Consider the following 19,949-nt stretch of genomic DNA (forward strand, 5'->3'; position numbering starts at 1 on the left):
CACTACTGCTTCTTTAATAAGAAAGTACTAATTAATACTTCATTGAATAACTTTATTTGAAAAGAAGAAATATAAAAGGGTTACCATACAAAGCTCCATGCATATCTCAATTGTGTGATACTTGAGTGAAAATTCCTTCTATCTGTCTGTGTATAATTTACACAATCTTTATATTTTTATATTATATGATTATAATATATGTTAGAGAAATTTCTCTACAACCATATGTATGCCTCTCTTTGCTACTGAATTAGCAATATCTTAAAAGAGACTATAAGCTATCATAATTTGATAGGCTTAAGGCACAAATATATTTCATTCCTGGGAAATGAGAAGCTTATTAATGCAAACGTGCACTTAATTGTGATGGTATCATAATTCACCTCTGAAAGAGGTTGAATAACTGAGAAGAGTTATTTTAAAATCTACTTCTAAAGTAGTAAATCAGAAATTTATTAATGTAATAGTAAATCTAAAATTTACTAATACTAAAGAAAAAAGTACATGTCATGGTAAACTTGGAGTTTACTAGAATAAAAGTTCATAAATTTATATGAACGATTATGACATCTCGAAGATATGCATATTGAGTATTAGACATGTATTGAAGAACTAGAAGATTCTTTGAGAACTGTTTATGTCGTTTGTTCTCATAATAAGTTGGTTGGACCAACTAATTTGGGGATTGGATCCTTTAAAAATCTGAAAAGTATAAAAGGTGAATAAGGGCCCGTTCACCAATCGTGTGATATCTTGAAAAGATACATTAATAAGATAATTACATGTATATTCATTGTCAACCTGCAGTTTGATATTCATAAAGCTGCTTGCTCATTAAAATTGAGTTAAGAGTATAAATTTCAGATTGTGCAAACAAAACAATTCATCTTGATGATGATGGTTTGGCATTGAATGCCTTAGATAAAATCTAAACCATTGCTAATGAGAACAAAGCTTCATGTGTTGGTTTGAAATATGATATGTTGTATACAATAGCACTTGTATGCATTAGACCAATACATTATAATTATTTCTTTCCTCTCAATTGGTTCAAGGTCAAGAACCAACTATTCCATCTAATAGTTGATGTGTGGTATATAATTAATGAATATACCATGATGTACAAAGATGGATTCCTCAAAGAAGATAGAGGATGTATGTTAGTTTTCCTAACATAAGGGGGAGATTATAAGCAACTAAGAAATATGTAAGGAATTATCATCAGATCCTCATTCATAAGATAATTCAATTCAGATGCCGAAAGCATCTCATATTTAAGCTGCAAGTGGTCCTATCTAATATCCCTAAAGGACAAAGTCTATGCATGCGTGAAGTGTGGTAGACCAATCGGTTCCAAATGAAATAGTTCTTGAAAAGAATAAGGATCAAATAATCATAATAAGAAGGCAATAAAGAGCCTACGACATGATACTTCATGAAACCTATGAGAGGTTCAGGTACCTGAAAATAATGAAATGATGAGATCTCAAAATGTTATTTCACACTGTGAACCGATACGAAATGATATATCATTAATATCTTTGATACAATATTGGCACAATATTGTAAAAAATTATGAGGATCTGAATTCTACGTTTATTTAAGTATACTGATGTAGAAACATATATCAAGCTGACATGAAAAGATGCATCTTGGTAAGCATAGCACTTATCAGATTTGCAGTCCAGACACTTGAAGATGTCCCATATATTGATATTGTCACTTGACAAAAATCTATATGAAAATTCCTAAAGGATTCAAAATGCATGAAGCATATAAAGTTTCTGGAAAACTTATTTATTATCCTTATAAGGGATAAATTGATGGTCTAAATATTGTCGAAACTCTTGGAGAGTTTTCAAAATCAATAAATTATTTTCAGAAATAAGAAATATGAAGTATCATATCTTAGTGCAATTGGTGCATAATACTAAAGTATCTTGTAAATGTTACAAAGCTTGATATAGCCTTTTCAGTCAATTTGTTAGTAAGGTATATTTCTGCTCCTATTAGGAGACATCGAAATGGGATAAAATAGATGAGCTAATTTTATTCTAAAGATTGCAGTCCCGATTTTATTGGTCATGATGATATTTGGTACTTATTTGATCCGTATAAATCTTGGTCTTAAATATGCAATGTGTTTACATATGGGGGTACTATCACATCTTGGAGATATACAAAATAGTCTATCTAGCCACTTCATTAAACCATGATGAGATAGTAGGTATTCATGAAGCTAGCCGAGAATGTATTTGGTTGAGATCAGCGATACATCTCAGTCGAGAAAAATATGGTTCAAAATATAACAATATACCCATAGTTTTATACATAGATAATGCAACATGTATAGCACATCTTAATGGGGGATTCAAAAAGGACATAGGACGAAGCACACTTCATCAAAACTTTTATACACACATGAGCTACAAAATGAATGGTGATATTAACGTACAACAAATCCATTCAAGTAACAAGGTGGCTGATTTATTCACCAAATCTTCTCCAATTGCAACTTTCAAAAAGATATTGCACAAGATCGGGATGCAAAGGTTCAAGGATATTCTCATTAGGGGGAGTTGATACGCGTTGTACTCTTTTTCCCTTATGAGGTTTTGTCCCACTGGTTTCCTTGTAAGTTTTTTAATGAGGCAATCAAAATGCGTATTATTAGAGATGCATACTTTTTTTCCTTAACTGGATTTTTTTACCCATTGGGTTTTTTTCTATTAAGGTTTTAACGAGGCACATTATCTATCAATTAGACATTCAAGGGGGAGTGTTATAAATATGTTTGCGTTATAGTAAAAGTTTATCAAGATCTAATAACATCTATCAAGATCTAGTTGATATCTATCAGGATTTGAAGTATCTGTCTTTTACTCAGAAACTAGGAGTATTTTCCCTATAAATAAAGGAGTCTTGTTCATTGTATCCTCAATCTGATGATCGTTCATCCCTTATGAGAAATAAAGAAGTCTTTCTCTTCCCTCTATTTATTCTTCTTATTCTTGATTTTATATTTCATAACAAGAATACCATTTTTGGAAGCACTTTATTTGGACGTTTAGCAGTGCTCTTTATTTTAATAGTTCTGTTTAGATAAATAATATCTTTATCTCTTGTCATCATATTTATTAGTTCATGATGTTATTTTTAGCCTTAAACATCATGTAAAGATATGGTACATATGAATAAGTAAAAACAAGAAAAAACACAATAACAATCAAATGACCATTTTCTTATCCATTAAATCCAAAAATTTATTGTTAAAACTCGCTAACTAATTAATTAAAATTTGATAACAATTATTTTATTCACATGGATACTGATTTAATATGTTTACAAACAAGTAATCTATGAATTGAATTAGTAACATATTCCCTCTTATCTATATCAAGTGGATTGTTGAAGTAAAAAAAAAAAGTTAAGGATATAAATTAAATATTATTTTATCCTTTTGATTATCCATCACATACATTTACATCTACAATCTACATCTACATCTACAATATATTAAAAGTCTGAATACCTTAGGAAAAAGGGATTTAAACTTTTTATCATTCATTAAAAGTCTCTACAATAAACAAAACTGGCTTTCACCTTTTTTATTTCAAATTATTATTTATATTATTTAAAATTTAAGAGTCCTAAAAATATGGTAAAAGAACAATACATGGTAAGATCTATTAGAGAAATACTAATTATGAAATTCTAACATATATAGTAGTAGATTAATATATGGTAAAAGTGTTGTCTACGTTTTTCTTATATTGTTGGATACGTTTTTCTTTTGCAAGTAGAATCATAGTTGAAGCAATACATGGAGTATTTAATTTGATATTTTGTAATATAAGTCAACTAGGACCTGTTGTCCTTTAGCCACTATATTATTCCCTGTATAAATGGCTCACGAAATATAGATTCAAGAAATAGGTTTTTAAGTTTTTTTTTTGGTTTGGTTCTTTTAGTTCCTTTAGGGTTATGGAGAAAGATGTTATATCTAAAGTCAAAATATATAGTAATTTCATATATGCAATCAATGTCTATGGACAAATGTTGGTCTCCTTAATTTCGTTAATTTTTCTTCTTATTTTTTTGTTAAGGTAATTGATTGTTTGAGAATCTATTGAGAATAATCTTTCTACCTCACAAAAGTATGGCTTTTCTGCCTCATAAAGATAGAAATAAAGTGTGTTACCACACTGTGTATGTTATTATTTTATAATTATTTCTTATGAGTTGAGGATCTATAGGAATAAGATTTTTGTACACAGTAAGTATATTGTTGTTGTTGTTGTTATGTGTGTATGTATATATATACACATATATAGTAATGATGTTGTATAATTATTTTTGAAGAGAAAAAAACAAATTAGGAGATTTTTTATTAATTGATTGGGGGCAAAAAAATTATGCAAGACTTGAAAACAGGATCCTTGCAATTTGTGATAATTTTCACCAAGTTCAGTTTTTATGAGAGAAAAGAGTCTGAATTACATATGGCTTGAGGGAAAGGTATTGTATTCACTTTTCAAAAGAAGGCTTCTTTTAGTAATTCATATTTGTGGCTTCGTGAGATCTTATATTTGAAGGTTTTGTTTAATAATTATACCTATTATTGAATTATTTTATTATAGTCTACAAGTGATAGATAAATGTCGGTCGACTTTGAGAAATTTCTTGTGTAAAAGTTATGTTTAATGTATTGTTTTGATATCTCTATTATCCCTTCCAAAAAACGAGATATCTCTTATCATATTATTTTATTGTAGTTTATAGGTGGTAGATGAATGTCGGTCAGTTGAGAAAATTTTTGTGTAAAGGTTAGGTTTAATTGTATTGTTTTGATTTTCCTATTATGGTATTCTTTTGTTGTAGTTTAAAGGTGGTAGATGAATGTCGGTCGATTTTGAGAAAGTTTTTTTGTAAAATTTGATATCTCAATTATGTATTGTTTGATTGTGGTTTATGATCAATTACTATTTGTTATTTTTATTATTATTATTTGTTTTTTTTCCTTCAACTTTTTGCTTCTGGTTTTTAATCTTTTCTATTTTTCTTCTACTTTTCATTGCTTCTATATTTTTAATATGTTTGCTCCAAATCATTTATCAGCTACCATCTGTTTATTTTTTGATATGTTCGTTAATATCTATATTTTAATATGAAATTACTTCTGTTGCTACTTATGTAGTGAAAGCATTTATCCACTAAAATGATAATAATTCGGCAATGCTATCAATTGCTATATTATTTAAATTATTATTTAAATATATTTATAATATTTAATCTAGATTTTCATATATATGGTAAAAAAAAATTCTTAAATTAGAAGTAGATAAATTTTATTTTAAAATTTATCTAGGTTTAATTTGTTCATACCCAGAACATTAGTGGTCCATCCTAATAGATAATTCTCTTCAGCACACCTTGCTCCAGATCACCCCTATAATTGTGTGTTGGGAACTAGGAAGCTCAAAGTGCAAGCAGATATTCCAAACAAGTGTATTAAAGCCGGTGCAACATCATATGAGACATTCTATCATTTTTCACCAAAGTGCATTAAGAAAGCAATTGAGAAGGAATTAAAAGTTTCAACGTTTGGTTTATGTTTTAGCATAAAAAATGTGTTCAACTCTTGAGGACTTAAAATGTTTCTAAGTTTGGTTTATTTCTTAACAACAAATGCGTGTTCAAATTTTTTATTTACTTATTTATTTTGTTTTAAGGTTTGGTTTCGGAAGAGAGTTTATGAGCACATGACGTGGTTTTTTTCGGTGAACTAGATAATATTAAATATTAATAATAGTACATAAGCGTACAAATATTCTAGATCAGTCTAGGTCAATGGCAAAAGATACATTGCTTTGTCCCTTATGGAACTTATTACTAACATTGATTGCTCTTACAAACCTAGTTCCTTTGATGTCTGCCTATAGAGAGGTTGTGGCATACAAGGGAGGATCTATAAGAAAACCGATCCTACTAAAATCTGCAGACGAGGCTCCTTGCTTTGCCAGTGCATCTTCCACTCTATTCTGTTCTCTATAGCAGTGTTGCACCACTGATTAACCCAATTTCCTTAATCTTGACCTGCAATCATTGATAATAACATAGTATGGAGGTTTCCTTCTATTAGCATATAAATAACCTCAGTATAATCAATATTAATGATGGTGGGAGTGATGTTGTGGATTTCAACTAATTTTAGTCTTTCATGAGAATCTTTGGATCTATTTAGTTGTGTATGGCATTGAGAAAGGATTTATTGAAGCCAATAATTCAGTTACCCTTTGTGTTATGGATGACCCTTTCCTCTTCCCTCTCCTGGGGTTGCCCAGATATGAACTGTTAGTTTTAAGTTTACAGGATACTCTATGAGGAGGTTCCCATATAACAGTAATGGTGATAGTTTGGTTAGGATTCTTGTTAGTGTTGTTGAGGTTTTTATATTCAATTGCATCAACATAAGCTTGAGTGAAGGAAGGTTTGTCCTTCTTCTAGTTAAAGATATTATTATTCCTATTTTTCCAAATGGCCCATAGACAGCCAGAGGAGGGGACTGTTATAGCTCTTATCCTGCAGGATCTTCCATGGAAATCCAGTTTTGGAAAGTAAAGCTACTAATATCAATAGGGTAATACTAGTTGGCTTTGAGTGGGAGTTCATTCCAGAATTCATGATTAGAGGTACAACCAAACAAGATGTGGGATCTATCCTTCAAATAGCTGTTACAGATGATATATTTGAGATCTATCCCAATGCCTACCCTAGAGAGAGTGGAGTTTGTAGGAAGCTTATTGTGATGGAGTAACCAAATGACAAGTTTAATCTTATTAGGTGAGGGAATTTTCCAAATCCATTGGAAATTATCCCTTGGAGGGTTGGTTCTGGAGTTTCTTTTTAAGCTAGATATTGGTAAGTAGTAGCACAAGTGAACTTGCCTTTACCATCCACGTTGAATTTCAATACATACACAGAGCCAATGCACAATAGAAAAACAAATAGAAATGTACCTTCAACCATTATTGTTCAAGTGTTGTGAAGAATCAACTTTGTCAAAAACTTTAACAAGAAAAAAGAGAAAGAAGAGGCCTAAGAATCTTCTAGCCTATGCCTAACAAAGGTATGCTAAACTGATGGAGTCCCATGAGTATTATAGGTAGGCTAGGTACTCTTAGGAAAATTACTTTAACCCTAGGACTTTCATAGTTATTTCTTTTCATCAAAGGAATACCATATATGCATAACTTGGAGAAAAAGTAATTGGCTGATTTATTACTTTACTTGGGAAATCAGGTAAATTTCTTACCAAAAATATGTGGATCATTAATACATAATATTATTATAATCTCCCACTTGACCCTTATATCAAAATCAGACAATCCTTTATGAGTAAAAATAAACTATATGGCTATAAACGCATATTCACTCAACTTAATAGTTATGCAAAAGCACTTTTATCAGAATATATTAATACCAGAATCATGGCGGTCATGCTCTTAATCAAAAAGTTCCTTCCATGTATTATGATGTACGATATTTTTTAAATAATGTGTCCAATAACTTTATAAATGAGCTTAATATAAGTCATTTAGAGTCCAACTTTATTGAACCCAATGATCACTTTATAATATATGAAAATCAAAATGCGCACGTTCATGTATAACAAAATGATAATGTCTAGACAAATCGGTAGAGAATATAGCAAGATTACAATGAGTTACTAAGTCTCCTACGGGTCAAATGATCCTTAAAAACATTAGCTGGTAAAGCTTTAGTCATAGTATCAACAATCATTAAAGTAGTACGAACATGTTCAAAACTTACATCTTGTTTCTTAACATGATCTATCACCATCAAATACTTTATGTCCATATGCTTACTTCGACTGTCACTCTTATTATTCTTTGAAAAGAATATTGCAGCTGAATTATTACAAAACAATCTCAATGGTCTTGCAATAGAATTGACAACTTTAAGCCCTGAAGTAAAGCTCTTCAACCATAACGCCTGTGATGTAGATTTATAGCATGCTATAAATTCACTTTCCATTATGTACGTTGCAATAATGGTTTGCTTAACACTTATCCAAGACACAACATCTCCAACAAAAAGGAAAATATATCCAGAAATAGATTTACCACAGTCTTTGCATCTACCCAAATCAGAGTCAGAATACCCGATGACTTTCAATGAGTCAGAATATCAGTATGTAAGCTTAAGATCCTTAGTTCCTTGTAAATATCTCAAAACCTTTTTGCTAGTTTTCCAGTGATCAAGATCAGGGCTACTTTGATATATGCCAAACATTTTGACTACAAAGGCAATATCATGTTTAGTGTAAACTTGTGCATACATAAGGCTCCCAACAAGTAAAGCATATGGAATGCCTTTCATTTTCTCTTGTTCTAATGCTTTTTGTGGGTATTGATGCAATAAGAATTTGTATCCTTTAATGATAGGTTCTGTTATTGGTGAACAGTTTTTCACTCCGTATCTTTCCAATATTTTTTCAATGTAGGCTCTTTCAGATGGTCCAAGAAATCATTGAGATATATCTCTGCGAATGTCTATTGCAATGACATATGAGGCTTTACCCATATCCTTTATTTCAAAATTCTGGATAAAAAACTATTTTGTCTCATAAATAACCCCAAATTATTACTAGTAAGTAAAATTTCATCCACATATATAGGACTAGGAAAATATATTTACTCCTACTTATCTTAAGGTATATACATTGATCAAAAATGTTCTCCATAAATTTGAATGAAGAAACAACATTATGAAATTTAATATGCCATTGTCGGAAAGGCTATTTTAGTCCATAAATAGATTTATTCAACTTACAAACAAGGTGACTGTCATTTTTATCACAAAATCCTTCAGACTGGCGCATGCATACCTCCTCTTCAAGATCTTTCTTTTGAAAAGGATTTTTCATATCCATTTGATGTAGCTCTAAATCAAAACGAGCTACTAATGCCATTATTATTCTTAATGAATCCTTCTTTGACACAAGAGAGAAGGATTCATGGTATTCAGTACCTTATTTTTGAGTGAAACCCTTGGCTACAACTCTAGCTTTATATCGCTCAACATTACCAGATGAGTCTCTTTTGATTTTATAAAGCCATTTAGATTTTATAGTAAAGACTCTTTTTGGTAATTCAATGAGATTCCAGACTTTATTTTTAGCCATAGATTCTCTCTCTTCTTTCATGGCATCATACCAACTTGTGGACTTTTATCCACTCATATCTTGTAAAAATGAACATGGATCATCTTCTAATCCAATATCGTAATCAGACTCTTGAAGATATACAAAATAACCAGTAGAAATTGTTGGCCTACAAACTCCTGAGGATCTTCTTACTTCCACTTATTGTAACGCCCCAGAAAATGGGTCCCGGAGCGTCACACGGTGCTTGAGGCTACGAGTAGCCCCAAGCTAACCCTTTGAGCCATTTTCATTCAGTTCAACACAAATCAACAGGGTTTCCATAAATAACCCTCAAATATCAATAAAGTAATCATCATTCAAGAATAAAAGAATTTCAGAAAGATAATAAAATACGACTTATTAGTCAACTCCCAACATCTATACTAGTCTGACAAGCCTCTAAGAAAATCAATAAAACCAGCGAGTCATTGAGACATGCCCCAATAGACTCATACTCAGTTATCAAATGTAAACAATTCCATGAAACCAACATCAGACATCACGTTCTCGAAATATAAGGACTCACCACAATAGAGGATGTAGAATATCATGCCCGAAGAATCATTATCGAACCTGGAGCTGAGCACCTAAACCTACATTCCGAGAAAATGAAACCCACATCCGAAGATGTGGGTCAGTACCATGGAAAGGAACTGAGTATATGGGGGTGTATGCAGTTGTATAAACATCATCATCATAAATATTTATAAGAAATATGCAGGATGTATGAAAGACTCACATAGCCAAAAAAAAATCATCATAATCATGAGAGGATGAAATAAGTACAATAACACATGTGAGTCATCATATAATTTGTCAATCACTTTCAGTTCATCAAGAATATCAATTCTCATAATGTAAATATCATTTAAATCTTTCGAAAGAATAACTTTCACAATTCCACTTTCAAATCACTTCACCATTCACCATAGACATAAGGAAACACACACACACTGGGAGATCCTATGTCACGCCTCAAATCCTATTGGGACGGACTGGCACCCGTAACCGAGGAGGCCCGGGAGAACCAGCTCATAACCTTATACTTCCCATGCATACCTCTATGACAAACCAAAATTCAGACAGCATCATATCGCATATACAAGAAAATAATCACCTGTATAAGCTCGAGCACACATATATATGTATATACAATACTTGGTCGTTAGAGCCATCACGTCTATAACAAAACAGCACCTTGACTGTACATTAGGTCTACAAAGCCTCTAGACAATACACAGAGTTTAACGAAGGTCGGGACACACCTCGCCATATAACTAACTTTTATACAATATCAAAAGTGACTGGATATGACACGGAAAGCCCCGAAGCAAACTGGAGCTCACCAAAAGCAGTTGGATATCCTAGCTCCTACTTGTGCGGTGTATGAGCTGAGGTACCTATGCCTGCAGCATGAAATGCAGGTCCCCCGTGGGGGACGTCAGTACAAAATATTTACTGAGTATGTAGCTGTAGATAATCACATATGATATAGGAGCTCAATAGAAATCAGAAACAAATGAATAAATCATAATAGGAGTGGACCACACTTACTAGAACTTGTGACAACTTGTACATTGTATTTATTCAATCAATTTACCTTCGTTCTTATCATCTTTGTAATCATTACTATACTTTACTGTGACCATTAGGCTGCCTCCAGTACATATCAACTGGGATCGACCCATGATAGGCTTATGCCCTTGGGATACCACCCATAAACACATAAATAGGGATTGACCCATGATAGGCTTATGCCTCTGGGATACCACCCGATAAGAGAGAACTTCCATCACTTAGTTTAATTAATCTTTGAGATCATTATTTCAGCTGACACCGTATTTTTGATACTTTGAAACAATGATACATCAATAAGAGACATATAAATAGACCATCAATGCAATAACAATGAAGTAAGAACTCATTGGCACATCAATAAAGTGTTTTGGAGTCATCAATGCCATAACAATGAAGTAGAAACTTATAGGTATATCAATGAAACGTTTTGGAGTCATTAATAGCACATGGATCTTGTTTGAGTAACCGGATACCTTCTGATATTCATTAGTGCAATAAACATGTAAGATTTGGAAGACAAGTAAGTATTGGAATGTCTTGACATCTTATAGGGTGGAAACAAGTTCATTGGTAACGTAGGACATCATACAAAACCATTATAGATCATATGTTATTGAATAACTTTGGAAACTTTTTTAATAGAACAATTGTTCACTTTCATGCCAAAGATATGGTATAGAGTATGCTTTACATACCTGACTGTCAACCTTCAATACTAGTCCCAAATGGACTTCCTGTCTTTTCGGATTACTTATCTACAATGAACATATATAGCAATCTAGTATTAGCGACCAAACGTCACAATTCAATTATTTGAATTCACCAAACTAGTGGTTAAGTAGTAAGCCTTAATTACACCATAAAGGGTGTAACTTTAACCCTCTTATACTCCAATTACATTCACATGCCATGCATATTCATACAACATCCTCCAATATCAAGTTTGGATTCATTTATCCTTTCAACCAATCCATTAAACATAATTGAGCCATAGACATAAATAATCATCAATTCAATAGTATATCACCATATCCACCTTCCATAACTCAATTACCATATTCACCTTCCATAATTCAATACAACCAAACCATGCAAAATAGTCCATAACCCTATTTTCATCATCCTTCAATAACAACCAATACATATAATCCTCTATCACACATATACATATGGAAAAGAACAAAGGCAAACAATATTCATACCTTAGAATTCACCTTTTGATTATGCAATCCTATTTGCACAAATAATAGGTATCGTTCGAAGCTCTCGAGATGACAAAAGCAGTTATCGGATTACTTTGGAATTTCTACGGTTGAATCAAAAGTAATTTAAAGGTCAAATTTGGTTAGGGTTTGTTCTTTCTCAATGATTGATGATGAAAATGAGTTTTTGAACTCATATACATGTATATATACACATATTTCCGTCCATAATATAATAGAAAATGACCAAAATGCCTTTAGAATTTAAATAATGTCAAATCTGTCCTTTGGTAGACTGTTTTGATAAGCTAAAGTAGATCGACCATAACTCTTTACTCTGATATCGGATTTGGGTGAAATTGGTATCGTTGGAAGGATAATTCAAAGGGCTTTCATTTCATATAAAGTAGGCCACCCAGTTCGTCCTGTACAAGGAGTTATGGTCGTTTGAAGTTGACCCTAAAAATCTGTTTTGATAGGCTGAAGTAAAACGAGTATAACTCCTTACTCAGACGCTGGATTTGGATGAAACCAATTGCATTGGAAAGAAGACTCAAAGATATTTCTTTTCATAGGTCACAGATCTCCCAGTTCACTATATTATGGGAGTTATGATTGTTCGAAATTGACCCAAAAATTCGGTTGGCCTCAGTAGTTTGTGTGCAGGAAATTTTCCAGCACATTTACTATTCCCAAATATCCCGGCCACCGTTTTATAGTTTTGAACGTGCTCGATTATATCCGAAACCTATCCATTTTTGGAAATATTTATTTCGTTGAAAAGCTTATTCAATAACCTTCGCATGGAACCATCGACGGACAAATTCCGGTATAAATAAAATAAAAAAATTAATTCCATATAAATAAGACCAATACACGTACTTGAATACGCTAATCACGTACTTGAATGCGGGGTGTTACATCCTATAACCGACATAAACCATGTGAGCTACATGGAGTCTAACGTACAACCCACGTTGGGAAGGGCCATCCTATCCTTGCCATCGGAGTAGGACTATCGATATCAAATCCACACAAACTAGTGATCACTATATAAATCAGCCTCAAGCTCACTCTTACGGGGGGCACATAGTTCTAGAAAAGTAAGGTCGCTTTATACCTTCCACTCGGTGCTAAAGATTTCTCTCGGACTTAGCTCAGATCATTTCAAAGACAATCGACAACAAAACAATTTCATTAATATATAAATATACATCGGGAGCCATCATGCTTCCCATCTATCAAAATCAACCACATTGTGGATTTCTTTCACACTCGAGTTCAAAACAACTCCATTAAGAACAAAAGGTCAAATCATTCAAAATATCTCAAATATTCAACATCAACGTGCTTATAACACACACTTTCTCAAAAAACACAATTTCCAATGGGGATTCACGACCCAAATATCAAAATCATGACAAATATCGTTCAAGATTCATGTTTTATATCTCCACACATGTAAATTCATCTTTCAAAATCATAAACATCAAGATTTCATAATAATCATCATAAAATATGGGTTCATGCTTCAAATTCGTAAAAATCAAATAAAAATCATGTCTTTGTAAAGAAAATTACTTTTGGGCACAAGAACGAAAGAGAATTCTTGTTGAAAAACCCCACATACCTTGAATGATGAACTTTAGATCGATACTCATTTTTGAGATGTTAATCGTGCCTTTGAATGATGGTTCTTGGAGTTCTTGAACTAGGAACTTGGGATCTTGAATAAATTTGCAGAATTAATGGTGAACTTTGGAGGTTCTTGAAGTTGGATGTAGGAGCTTAGAGTTTTCTTTTTGAGGGAATTTGATGAAATATAACATATAATGCTTCTAATAGGCTTGAATACAGGGTTTGGACAGATTTTGGGTGAGGGGGAATGACCAAAACGCCCCTAAAAATCAAATAATTCTCGAATCTATCCTTTGGTGGACTGTTTTGATAGTCTGAAGAAGATCAACCATAACGTTTTACTTCGATATCCAAATTGGATGAAACCAATTTCATTAGAAAGAGGAATCACAGAGCTTTCCGTTGATATTTAGTAGATCACCCAGATCATTATGTAAAAGAAGTTATGATTATTTAAAGTTGGAGCAAAAATACGCCAGGCCTCAGTACTTTTTCCTGCATGTTTTACTGTTCACTACTATTCACGGTTCGATCGGAATGTTCATAACTCGTTGCTCGGGTGTTTGTTTTGGATGATCGACATATCGTTGGAAAGCTTATTCGATACTCTACATAATGGTGGGTCATAATCTAAGACATTCCGCACGAAAAATTTATAATTAATTCTATAAGATAGAACCCAACACGTTTACGCACCAAATTTCAACAAAAAATTTCCCGGGGTATTACATCATCCCCCCTTGGAAACATTCGTCCTCGAATGACGCTAGACATGCCAAGATTAGATAAGGAATAGAGCATACAGTTGAAACCATTCATTAGACTCATCACCACATCGTTTCTCACTCCGAATGCAACATAGAATGCATAAATTCAAGAAACTACAGCTGAACACATAATAAATGACAGCTGAACTAGTGCAACTTTTATCAAAAGTGCATGATTTAGGAAAGAACGGTACCTTCGGCTTGATCAGAGTTCGCGAAAAATAGGTGTGGGTACTTGGATTGCATATCCACCTCAGCTTCCCAAGCTGCAGCCTCAACAGATTGGTTTCTGCACAACATCTTGACCAAGGGAACTTCTTTATTCCTTAGTCTTCGGACACTGAAATCAAGAATCTCAACAGGAATCTTATCAAAAGAAAGATTTTCTTGAATGTCAGCACTCACAGAGGAATCCACTACCACAGCATCGCTAATATGCTTTCTAAGCATGGAGACATGGAATATTGGATGAATAGAGGACAACTCAGAAGGCAACTCAACCTCATAAGCTACCTTACCAACACGGCTAAGAATTTTGTAAAGACCAACATAATGGGGACTAAGCTTCCTCTTCTTTCTGAATCTCTTCACCCCCCCTCATGGGTAAAATTTTCAGATACACTAGGTCACTAACTTCAAACTCAAGGTCTCTCCTTCTAACATCCGCATATGACTTCTAACGACTCTGCGCAGTTTTCAACCTTTCCCTAATCAACTTAACTTTTTCCATAGCCTCAAATACCAAATCAGGACCACTCACAGCCGCTTCACCCACCTCAAACCAACCTATGGGTGATCTACACTTCCTCCCATATAAGGCTTCAAACGGAACCATGCCAATGCTAGAGTGGAAACTATTATTGTAAGAAAACTCTATCAACGGTAGGTGATCATCCCAACTTCCCTGAAAGTTAAGTGCACAAGCTCTCAATATATCCTCTAAGGTTTGGATGGTCCGCTCAGCCTGACCATCGGTCTGCGGATGAAAAGCAGAACTCAAAAGCACTTGGGTACCAAGACCCTTCTAAAAAACTTTCTAAAATTGCAAAGTGAACTGAGTACCCCTAGCTGAAATGATAGACAAGGGAACTACATGCAGTCAGACTAGCTCTCGGATATACAATCTAGTGTAATCCTCAGCAGTATATGAAGTATGAACAGGCAAGAAATGAGCAGACTTAGTCAACCTATCAACCACAACCCAAATGGAATCATGATGGCGTTGGGAAGGAGGTAAACCAATCAAGAAGTCCATATTTATCTCTTCCCACTTCCAGGTGGGAATACTAAACTCTTGCATCATACCACCAGGTCTTTGGTGTTCAACCTTAACTTGTTGGCATGTTTCACACTTAGCTACAAACGCTGCTATATCTTTCTTCATGCCACTCTACTAATAAATTTCCCGCAAGTCTCGGAACATCTTGGTGGCACCAGGATGAATAGAATATCGCGCCCCACGTGCTTCAGCCATAATCCTCTGTCTCTGATCATCAATATTCGGGACACACAATCTACTCTGCAATCTCAACACACCATCTCCCTCTTGGGAGAAAACCTCTACTTTTTGGTGCTTGACTGACTCTTTCAGTCTGACCAAACTAGCATCTAAGTATTGTTTTTCCTTCACTTCCGAAATCAAGGAGGATTCGAAACTACTATGAACCCCTATACTACCTTCAGCAGAGTCAAACAACCTAACCCCAATCTATCCAAATGATGTACATCACGAGCCAACTCTTTCTTACCTTATACCACATGCGAAACACTACCCATGGACACTCTACTTAGGGCACCCACCACAATATTGGCCTTACCCGGATGGTACAGCACACTCATATCATAGTCCTTTAATAATTCTAACCATCGTCTCTGCCTAAGATTCAATTCTCTCTGGGTAAACACATACTGCAGACTTTTATGATTAGTGAAAACATCAACATGGACACCATACAAATAGTGTCTCCATATTTTCAAAGCAAACACAACAGCATCCAACTCAAGGTCATGGGTGGGGTAATTTTTCTCATGGGGTTTCAACTATCTAGAAGCATAAGCTATCACCTTACCCTTCTGCATCAACACGCAACCCAAACCAACTCTCAAAGCATCACAGTACACCACAAAACTATCAACACCATCAGGCAAAGTCAAAACAGGGGCTGAAGTGAATCAAGTCTTCAACTCCTGAAAACTCTTCTCACAAGATTTGGACCACAAGAACTTCACTCTCTTTTGGTTCAACCGAGTCATAGGAGACGCTATAAAGGAGAAACCCTCAACAAAACGGTGGTAATAGCCATCTAAACCCAAGAAACTTCAGATATCAGTAGGAGAAATAGGTCTAGGCCAATTTCTAACAGCTTCGGTCTTTTGGGGATCAGCTCTAATACCCTCGAAAGAAATGATATGACCCAGAAAAGCAACTGACCTTAGCCAAAAGTCACACTTACTGAACTTGGCAAACAACTTGTGATCTCTAAGGTTTTGTAAGACAGTTCAGAGATGATCAGAATGTTCATCCTCACTACGGGAGTACACCAGTATATCATCGATGAACACTATGACAAACATATCCAGATATGGTATGAACACTCGATTCATTAGGTCCATGAAAGCTGCTGGGGCATTAGTTAAGCCGAAAGACATAACAAAAAACTCAAAATGGTTGTAACAAGTTTAGAAAGAGGTTTATGGGATGTCACACTCCCTAACTTTGAGTGATGATAGCCGGAACGAAGGTCTATCTTTGAGAAATAACTTGCACCTTGCAATTGGTCAAACAAATCATCTATTCTCGGAAGAGGGTACTTATTTTTTATGGTGAATTTATTCAGTTGGCGATAATCAATGCACATACGCAAAGAGCCATCTTTCTTTCTCACAAAAAACACAAGAGCACCCCAAGGAGAAATACTGGGCCTTATGAAACCCTTATCTAGTAGATCTTTGAGTTGCTCTTTCAACTCCTTAAGTTCTACAGGGGCCATATAGTAAGGAGGAATAGAAATAGGCTGAGTATCGAGAAGAAGATCAATCCTGAACTCTATCTCTCTATCAGGAGGTATCCCTGGGAGATCATCCAAAAAGACATCAGAAAACTCATTGACGACCTTAACAGACTGGAGAGTTAAAGGCTCAGACTTAGTGTCTTTGACTCTAACCAAATGGTAAATACACCCCTTGGAAATAAGCTTTCTAGCTTTGAGGTAAGAGATAAAATGACTCTTGGGTGACACAGAATTCCAAGACCACTCATACACGGATACACCCGGAAACTGAAACTTGACCACTCGGGTCTGACAATTAATAGAGGCATAAGAAGAATACAGCCAGTCCATACCCAAAATCACATCAAAATCTACTATGTCTAACTCAATTAGATCAGCCAACAAGACTCTATGAAGAACGGTAACAGGACACTTTTGATACACTTTCTGGGCAACAATAGAATCACCCACTGGGTAGAAACTAGGATAGGATCAGGAATAATCTCAGGACTCATTTCAAAATTCACAGCAATCAAGGTGTAACATATGAGAAACTGGATCCAGGATCCAACAAAGCATACACATTAAACTGAAATATACGAAGCATACCAATAACAACATCGGGAGAGTCCTTCTATTCCTGGCGGGACGATAAAGCATAGAATCTATTCTGGCGCTGCCCGCCAGCATTGCTAGAAGAGCCACCCTGAGCTGGGGCTGGGCGAGTCGCTGGAATTGGAGCACTAACAGTCTGAATCAGGATCTGAGGGCGATAGTCATGACGCCCTTGTCCATCCTGTGGACAATCTCTAACTCTGTGACCTATGTCACCACACCGGAAACAACCTCTCTTCTCACCCCAACACTCACCCAAAGGAGCCCTACCACACTTAGGACACAGGGTACGATTTGGCTTACTGTCAGCACTGTACTGGGACCTGGGTGTATATGACCTACTACCTTGCTTCTGCCTACCTCTAGGCACGGGAGCACTAGCAGATGACGGTCCTGGTATAGACGAACGATCCTGATATTGAGGGCGACTCCCTTTTTGCGATCTAGTCTGCCCCTGTCTGTGCTACTCGGACCTAGCTCTCTTATTCTCTCTCATTCAATATCTCTCCTTAATCTTGTCTGCCTCAATCTGTTGGGCATGAGTCATCAGCCTAGAAAGATTCATCTCACTATTTAGCATAGCAGACCTATACTTCTTAACCACATAACTAGATACTCCAGTCACAAACTTACTCATACTAGCCCGATTATCAGCCACTAAGTCAGGAGCATACTTGGCCAACTGATTGAACTTTAGACAGTACTCCCTAACAGTCATAGAGCTCTGTCTCAGGTTCATAAACTCTTCCACCTTCGCCTCCCTCATCTCTAAAGGGAAAAACCTATCTAGGAATGCATCCTGGAACTCTTGCCAAGTTGTAGGGACAGCTCCTTCATCTCTAACTTTCCTCCAAGCAACAACCCAGTCATAAGCAAGGTCTTTTAACCTATACGCAGCCAACTCCACACTATGTTCCTCAGATACATGCATCACGAAAGTAATCTTCCGCACCTCCTCTAAAAATAACAGTGGATCCTCATCAGACTTGGACCCATAGAATTTCGGCGGATTCATCCCCATGAAGTCACAGATCCTGGCAGCAGCTGAATCACCTCCCTGCTGCTATAGAGCTGGGACCGGGTTAGCCTGAACATTTGCAGTAACAGCTTGGGCCAGCGCCTGAAAGGCTACCTAAGATTCAAAATGAGACACATTTTCATTCTATGGGTCAGCGGGTTGAGGTTTTTGACCATTATTATTTCTTCTCGCTCGACGTGGAGGCATATTTCTGAAAGAGGAGAGCACGAATCAATAGCAGAGAGAGACACTTTAAGCACGATAGACTTTTGAAAGAAAGAATCACACTTTTTCCTAAAACATCTTGTAGCCTCTTTCTCATAGATGTGACACGCTACACACCGATAATCAAGACTCTTCTTAACGCGGCTTGTCAGACTCCCTAGGACACCATAAAACCTTAGGCTCTGATACCAAGTTTGTAACACCCCGAAAAATGGGTCCCGAAGCGTCACACGATGCTTGAGGCTACGAGTAGCCCCAAGCTAACCCTTTGATCCATTTTCATTCAATTCAACACAAATAAATGGGGTTTCCATAAATAACCCTCAAATATCAATAGAGTAATCATCATCCAAGAATAAAAGAATTTCAGAAAGATAACAAAATACGACTTATTAGTCAACTCCCAACATCTATACTAGTCTGACAAGCCTCTAAGAAAATCAATATAACTAGTGAGCCATTGAGACATACCCCAACTGACTCATACTCAGTTATCAAATGTAAATAATTTCGTGAAACCAACATCAAAAATCACGTCCTTAGAACATAAGGACTCACCACAACAGAGGATGTAGAATAGCGTGCCCAAAGAATCACTGTCAAATCTGGAACTGAGCACCTGAACCTACATTTCGAGAAAATACATCCCACATCCGAAGATGTGGATCAGTACCATGGAAAGGAACC

The sequence above is a fragment of the Capsicum annuum genome, chromosome 12, assembly GCF_002878395.1.
Source record: "Capsicum annuum cultivar UCD-10X-F1 chromosome 12, UCD10Xv1.1, whole genome shotgun sequence".
NCBI lineage: Eukaryota > Viridiplantae > Streptophyta > Magnoliopsida > Solanales > Solanaceae > Capsicum > Capsicum annuum.